The 7,518-nt window shown below is 49.3% G+C and overlaps 1 long non-coding RNA gene across 3 annotated transcripts; it reads left to right on the top strand.

Moving 5' to 3' along the window:
* The first annotated feature begins 7 nt into the window (after window positions 1–7).
* LOC127932651 (uncharacterized) lies at window positions 8–7,006 on the top strand. 3 transcript variants are annotated; one of them, XR_008146289.1, is made up of 5 exons: window positions 8–96; window positions 769–880; window positions 2,333–2,444; window positions 3,356–3,579; window positions 6,608–7,006. It is a non-coding gene; the product is annotated as an uncharacterized LOC127932651 (long non-coding RNA). The 3 variants fall into 3 exon arrangements; XR_008146290.1 differs by lacking the exon at window positions 6,608–7,006 and adding an exon at window positions 4,587–5,182 and having other exon boundaries at window positions 2,277–2,444; XR_008146291.1 differs by lacking the exons at window positions 8–96; window positions 769–880 and adding an exon at window positions 430–488 and having other exon boundaries at window positions 2,277–2,444.
* The last annotated feature ends 512 nt before the right edge of the window (window positions 7,007–7,518 follow it).

The raw sequence follows: 7,518 nt of genomic DNA, 5'->3' as shown, positions 1-7,518 counted from the left end.
GTGACAGGTCCATAACAGAAGACTGGTGATTATGACCTAGGTCAGCTTGGAGCCCTGTGACAGTTCCATAACAGAAGACTGGTGATTATGACCTAGGTCAGCTTGGAACCCTGTGACAGGTCCATAACAGAAGACTGGTGATTATGACCTAGGTCAGCTTGGAACCCTGTGACAGGTCCATAACAGAAGACTGGTGATTATGACCTAGGTCAGCTTGGAACCCTGTGACAGGTCCATAACAGAAGACTGGTGATTATGACCTAGGTCAGCTTGGAACCCTGTGACAGGTCCATAACAGAAGACTGGTGATTATGACCTAGGTCAGCTTGGAACCCTGTGACAGGTCCATAACAGAAGACTGGTGATTATGACCTAGGTCAGCTTGGAACCCTGTGACAGGTCCATAACAGAAGACTGGTGATTATGACCTAGGTCAGCTTGGAACCCTGTGACAGTTCCATAACAGAAGACTGGTGATTATGACCTAGGTCAGCTTGGAACCCTGTGACAGGTCCATAACAGAAGACTGGTGATTATGACCTAGGTCAGCTTGGAGCCCTGTGACAGGTCCATAACAGAAGACTGGTGATTATGACCTAGGTCAGCTTGGAACCCTGTGACAGGTCCATAACAGAAGACTGGTGATTATGACCTAGGTCAGCTTGGAACCCTGTGACAGGTCCATAACAGAAGACTGGTGATTATGACCTAGGTCAGCTTGGAACCCTGTGACAGGTCCATAACAGAAGACTGGTGATTATGACCTAGGTCAGCTTGGAGCCCTGTGACAGGTCCATAACAGAAGACTGGTGATTATGACCTAGGTCAGCTTGGAACCCTGTGACAGTTCCATAACAGAAGACTGGTGATTATGACCTAGGTCAGCTTGGAACCCTGTGACAGGTCCATAACAGAAGACTGGTGATTATGACCTAGGTCAGCTTGGAACCCTGTGACAGGTCCATAACAGAAGACTGGTGATTATGACCTAGGTCAGCTTGGAACCCTGTGACAGGTCCATAACAGAAGACTGGTGATTATGACCTAGGTCAGCTTGGAGCCCTGTGACAGGTCCATAACAGAAGACTGGTGATTATGACCTAGGTCAGCTTGGAACCCTGTGACAGGTCCATAACAGAAGACTGGTGATTATGACCTAGGTCAGCTTGGAACCCTGTGACAGGTCCATAACAGAAGACTGGTGATTATGACCTAGGTCAGCTTGGAACCCTGTGACAGGTCCATAACAGAAGACTGGTGATTATGACCTAGGTCAGCTTGGAGCCCTGTGACAGGTCCATAACAGAAGACTGGTGATTATGACCTAGGTCAGCTTGGAGCCCTGTGACAGGTCCATAACAGAAGACTGGTGATTATGACCTAGGTCAGCTTGGAACCCTGTGACAGGTCCATAACAGAAGACTGGTGATTATGACCTAGGTCAGCTTGGAGCCCTGTGACAGGTCCATAACAGAAGACTGGTGATTATGACCTAGGTCAGCTTGGAGCCCTGTGACAGGTCCATAACAGAAGACTGGTGATTATGACCTAGGTCAGCTTGGAGCCCTGTGACAGGTCCATAACAGAAGACTGGTGATTATGACCTAGGTCAGCTTGGAACCCTGTGACAGGTCCATAACAGAAGACTGGTGATTATGACCTAGGTCAGCTTGGAGCCCTGTGACAGGTCCATAACAGAAGACTGGTGATTATGACCTAGGTCAGCTTGGAGCCCTGTGACAGGTCCATAACAGAAGACTGGTGATTATGACCTAGGTCAGCTTGGAGCCCTGTGACAGGTCCATAACAGAAGACTGGTGATTATGACCTAGGTCAGCTTGGAGCCCTGTGACAGGTCCATAACAGAAGACTGGTGATTATGACCTAGGTCAGCTTGGAGCCCTGTGACAGGTCCATAACAGAAGACTGGTGATTATGACCTAGGTCAGCTGGGATTATGACTGTGACAGGTCCATAACAGAAGACTGGTGATTATGACCTAGGTCAGCTTGGACCCTGTGACAGGTCCATAACAGAAGACTGGTGATTATGACCTAGGTCAGCCCCTGTGACAGGTCCATAACAGAAGACTGGTGATTATGACCTAGGTCAGCTTGGAACCCTGTGACAGGTCCATAACAGAAGACTGGTGATTATGACCTAGGTCAGCTTGGAGCCCTGTGACAGGTCCATAACAGAAGACTGGTGATTATGACCTAGGTCAGCTTGGAGCCCTGTGACAGGTCCATAACAGAAGACTGGTGATTATGACCTAGGTCAGCTTGGAGCCCTGTGACAGGTCCATAACAGAAGACTGGTGATTATGACCTAGGTCAGCTTGGAGCCCTGTGACAGTTCCATAACAGAAGACTGGTGATTATGACCTAGGTCAGCTTGGAGCCCTGTGACAGGTCCATAACAGAAGACTGGTGATTATGACCTAGGTCAGCTTGGAGCCCTGTGACAGGTCCATAACAGAAGACTGGTGATTATGACCTAGGTCAGCTTGGAGCCCTGTGACAGGTCCATAACAGAAGACTGGTGATTATGACCTAGGTCAGCTTGGAACCCTGTGACAGGTCCATAACAGAAGACTGGTGATTATGACCTAGGTCAGCTTGGAACCCTGTGACAGGTCCATAACAGAAGACTGGTGATTATGACCTAGGTCAGCTTGGAGCCCTGTGACAGGTCCATAACAGAAGACTGGTGATTATGACCTAGGTCAGCTTGGAGCCCTGTGACAGGTCCATAACAGAAGACTGGTGATTATGACCTAGGTCAGCTTGGAGCCCTGTGACAGGTCCATAACAGAAGACTGGTGATTATGACCTAGGTCAGCTTGGAGCCCTGTGACAGGTCCATAACAGAAGACTGGTGATTATGACCTAGGTCAGCTTGGAGCCCTGTGACAGGTCCATAACAGAAGACTGGTGATTATGACCTAGGTCAGCTTGGAGCCCTGTGACAGGTCCATAACAGAAGACTGGTGATTATGACCTAGGTCAGCTTGGAGCCCTGTGACAGGTCCATAACAGAAGACTGGTGATTATGACCTAGGTCAGCTTGGAGCCCTGTGACAGGTCCATAACAGAAGACTCCATAACAGAAGACTGGTGATTATGACCTAGGTCAGCTTGGAGCCCTGTGACAGGTCCATAACAGAAGACTGGTGATTATGACCTAGGTCAGCTTGGAGCCCTGTGACAGGTCCATAACAGAAGACTGGTGATTATGACCTAGGTCAGCTTGGAGCCCTGTGACAGGTCCATAACAGAAGACTGGTGATTATGACCTAGGTCAGCTTGGAGCCCTGTGACAGTTCCATAACAGAAGACTGGTGATTATGACCTAGGTCAGCTTGGAACCCTGTGACAGGTCCATAACAGAAGACTGGTGATTATGACCTAGGTCAGCTTGGAGCCCTGTGACAGGTCCATAACAGAAGACTGGTGATTATGACCTAGGTCAGCTTGGAGCCCTGTGACAGTTCCATAACAGAAGACTGGTGATTATGACCTAGGTCAGCTTGGAGCCCTGTGACAGGTCCATAACAGAAGACTGGTGATTATGACCTAGGTCAGCTTGGAGCCCTGTGACAGGTCCATAACAGAAGACTGGTGATTATGACCTAGGTCAGCTTGGAGCCCTGTGACAGGTCCAAGACTAACAGAAGACTGGACTGGTGATTATGACCTAGGTCAGCTTGGAGCCCTGTGACAGGTCCATAACAGAAGACTGGTGATTATGACCTAGGTCAGCTTGGAGCCCTGTGACAGGTCCATAACAGAAGACTGGTGATTATGACCTAGGTCAGCTTGGAACCCTGTGACAGGTCCATAACAGAAGACTGGTGATTATGACCTAGGTCAGCTTGGAGCCCTGTGACAGGTCCATAACAGAAGACTGGTGATTATGACCTAGGTCAGCTTGGAGCCCTGTGACAGGTCCATAACAGAAGACTGGTGATTATGACCTAGGTCAGCTTGGAGCCCTGTGACAGGTCCATAACAGAAGACTGGTGATTATGACCTAGGTCAGCTTGACAGGTCCATAACAGAAGACTGGTGATTATGACCTAGGTCAGCTTGGAGCCCTGTGACAGGTCCATAACAGAAGACTGGTGATTATGACCTAGGTCAGCTTGGAGCCCTGTGACAGGTCCATAACAGAAGACTGGTGATTATGACCTAGGTCAGCTTGGAGCCCTGTGACAGGTCCATAACAGAAGACTGGTGATTATGACCTAGGTCAGCTTGGAGCCCTGTGACAGGTCCATAACAGAAGACTGGTGATTATGACCTAGGTCAGCTTGGAGCCCTGTGACAGGTCCATAACAGAAGACTGGTGATTATGACCTAGGTCAGCTTGGAGCCCTGTGACAGGTCCATAACAGAAGACTGGTGATTATGACCTAGGTCAGCTTGGAGCCCTGTGACAGGTCCATAACAGAAGACTGGTGATTATGACCTAGGTCAGCTTGGAGCCCTGTGACAGGTCCATAACAGAAGACTGGTGATTATGACCTAGGTCAGCTTGGAGCCCTGTGACAGGTCCATAACAGAAGACTGGTGATTATGACCTAGGTCAGCTTGGAACCCTGTGACAGGTCCATAACAGAAGACTGGTGATTATGACCTAGGTCAGCTTGGAGCCCTGTGACAGGTCCATAACAGAAGACTGGTGATTATGACCTAGGTCAGCTTGGAGCCCTGTGACAGGTCCATAACAGAAGACTGGTGATTATGACCTAGGTCAGCTTGGAGCCCTGTGACAGGTCCATAACAGAAGACTGGTGATTATGACCTAGGTCAGCTTGGAGCCCTGTGACAGGTCCATAACAGAAGACTGGTGATTATGACCTAGGTCAGCTTGGAGCCCTGTGACAGGTCCATAACAGAAGACTGGTGATTATGACCTAGGTCAGCTTGGAGCCCTGTGACAGGTCCATAACAGAAGACTGGTGATTATGACCTAGGTCAGCTTGGAGCCCTGTGACAGGTCCATAACAGAAGACTGGTGATTATGACCTAGGTCAGCTTGGAGCCCTGTGACAGGTCCATAACAGAAGACTGGTGATTATGACCTAGGTCAGCTTGGAGCCCTGTGACAGGTCCATAACAGAAGACTGGTGATTATGACCTAGGTCAGCTTGGAGCCCTGTGACAGGTCCATAACAGAAGACTGGTGATTATGACCTAGGTCAGCTTGGAGCCCTGTGACAGGTCCATAACAGAAGACTGGTGATTATGACCTAGGTCAGCTTGGAGCCCTGTGACAGGTCCATAACAGAAGACTGGTGATTATGACCTAGGTCAGCTTGGAGCCCTGTGACAGGAAGACTCCATAACAGAAGACCATAACAGAAGACTGGTGATTATGACCTAGGTCAGCTTGGAGCCCTGTGACAGGTCCATAACAGAAGACTGGTGATTATGACCTAGGTCAGCTTGGAGCCCTGTGACAGGTCCATAACAGAAGACTGGGTGATTATGACCCATAACAGAAGACTGGTCCTAGGTCAGCTTGGAGCCCTGTGACAGGTCCATAACAGAAGACTGGTGATTATGACCTAGGTCAGCTTGGAACCCTGTGACAGGTCCATAACAGAAGACTGGTGATTATGACCTAGGTCAGCTTGGAACCCTGTGACAGGTCCATAACAGAAGACTGGTGATTATGACCTAGGTCAGCTTGGAGCCCTGTGACAGGTCCATAACAGAAGACTGGTGATTATGACCTAGGTCAGCTTGGAGCCCTGTGACAGGTCCATAACAGAAGACTGGTGATTATGACCTAGGTCAGCTGGAGCCCTGTGACAGGTCCATAACAGAAGACTGGTGATTATGACCTAGGTCAGCTTGGAGCCCTGTGACAGGTCCATAACAGAAGACTGGTGATTATGACCTAGGTCAGCTTGGAGCCCTGTGACAGGTCCATAACAGAAGACTGGTGATTATGACCTAGGTCAGCTTGGAGCCCTGTGACAGGTCCATAACAGAAGACTGGTGATTATGACCTAGGTCAGCTTGGAGCCCTGTGACAGGTCCATAACAGAAGACTGGTGATTATGACCTAGGTCAGCTTGGAGCCCTGTGACAGGTCCATAACAGAAGACTGGTGATTATGACCTAGGTCAGCTTGGAGCCCTGTGACAGGTCCATAACAGAAGACTGGTGATTATGACCTAGGTCAGCTTGGAGCCCTGTGACAGGTCCATAACAGAAGACTGGTGATTATGACCTAGGTCAGCTTGGAGCCCTGTGACAGGTCCATAACAGAAGACTGGTGATTATGACCTAGGTCAGCTTGGAGCCCTGTGACAAGTCCATAACAGAAGACTGGTGACAGGTCCATAACAGAAGACTGGTGATTATGACCTAGGTCAGCTTGGAACCTGTGACAGGTCCATAACAGAAGACTGGTGATTATGACCTAGGTCAGCTTGGAGCCCTGTGACAGGTCCATAACAGAAGACTGGTGATTATGACCTAGGTCAGCTTGGAGCCCTGTGACAGGTCCATAACAGAAGACTGGTGATTATGACCTAGGTCAGCTTGGAGCCCTGTGACAGGTCCATAACAGAAGACTGGTGATTATGACCTAGGTCAGCTTGGAACCCTGTGACAGGTCCATAACAGAAGACTGGTGATTATGACCTAGGTCAGCTTGGAGCCCTGTGACAGGTCCATAACAGAAGACTGGTGATTATGACCTAGGTCAGCTTGGAGCCCTGTGACAGGTCCATAACAGAAGACTGGTGATTATGACCTAGGTCAGCTTGGAGCCCTGTGACAGGTCCATAACAGAAGACTGGTGATTATGACCTAGGTCAGCTTGGAGCCCTGTGACAGTTCCATAACAGAAGACTGGTGATTATGACCTAGGTCAGCTTGGAGCCCTGTGACAGGTCCATAACAGAAGACTGGTGATTATGACCTAGGTCAGCTTGGAGCCCTGTGACAGGTCCATAACAGAAGACTGGTGATTATGACCTAGGTCAGCTTGGAGCCCTGTGACAGGTCCATAACAGAAGACTGGTGATTATGACCTAGGTCAGCTTGGAGCCCTGTGACAGGTCCATAACAGAAGACTGGTGATTATGACCTAGGTCAGCTTGGAGCCCTGTGACCCATAACAGAAGACTGATTATGACCTAGGTCAGCATAACAGAAACAGAAGACTGGTGATTATGACCTCAGCTTGGAACCCTGTGACAGGTCCATAACAGAAGACTGGTGATTATGACCTAGGTCAGCTTGGAGCCCTGTGACAGGTCCATAACAGAAGACTGGTGATTATGACCTAGGTCAGCTTGGAACCCTGTGACAGGTCCATAACAGAAGACTGGTGATTATGACCTAGGTCAGCTGATGGAGCCCTGTGACAGTTCCATAACAGAAGACTGAGCCCTGTGACAGGTCCATAACAGAAGACTGGTGATTATGACCTAGGTCAGCTTGGAACCCTGTGACAGGTCCATAACAGAAGACTGGTGATTATGACCTAGGTCAGCTT

The sequence above is a fragment of the Oncorhynchus keta genome, chromosome 10 (assembly GCF_023373465.1).
Source record: "Oncorhynchus keta strain PuntledgeMale-10-30-2019 chromosome 10, Oket_V2, whole genome shotgun sequence".
NCBI classification, from domain to species: Eukaryota; Metazoa; Chordata; class Actinopteri; order Salmoniformes; family Salmonidae; genus Oncorhynchus; species Oncorhynchus keta.
Note: the sequence above shows the minus strand (reverse complement) of the source record. Positions and strands in the feature narration are given on the sequence as shown.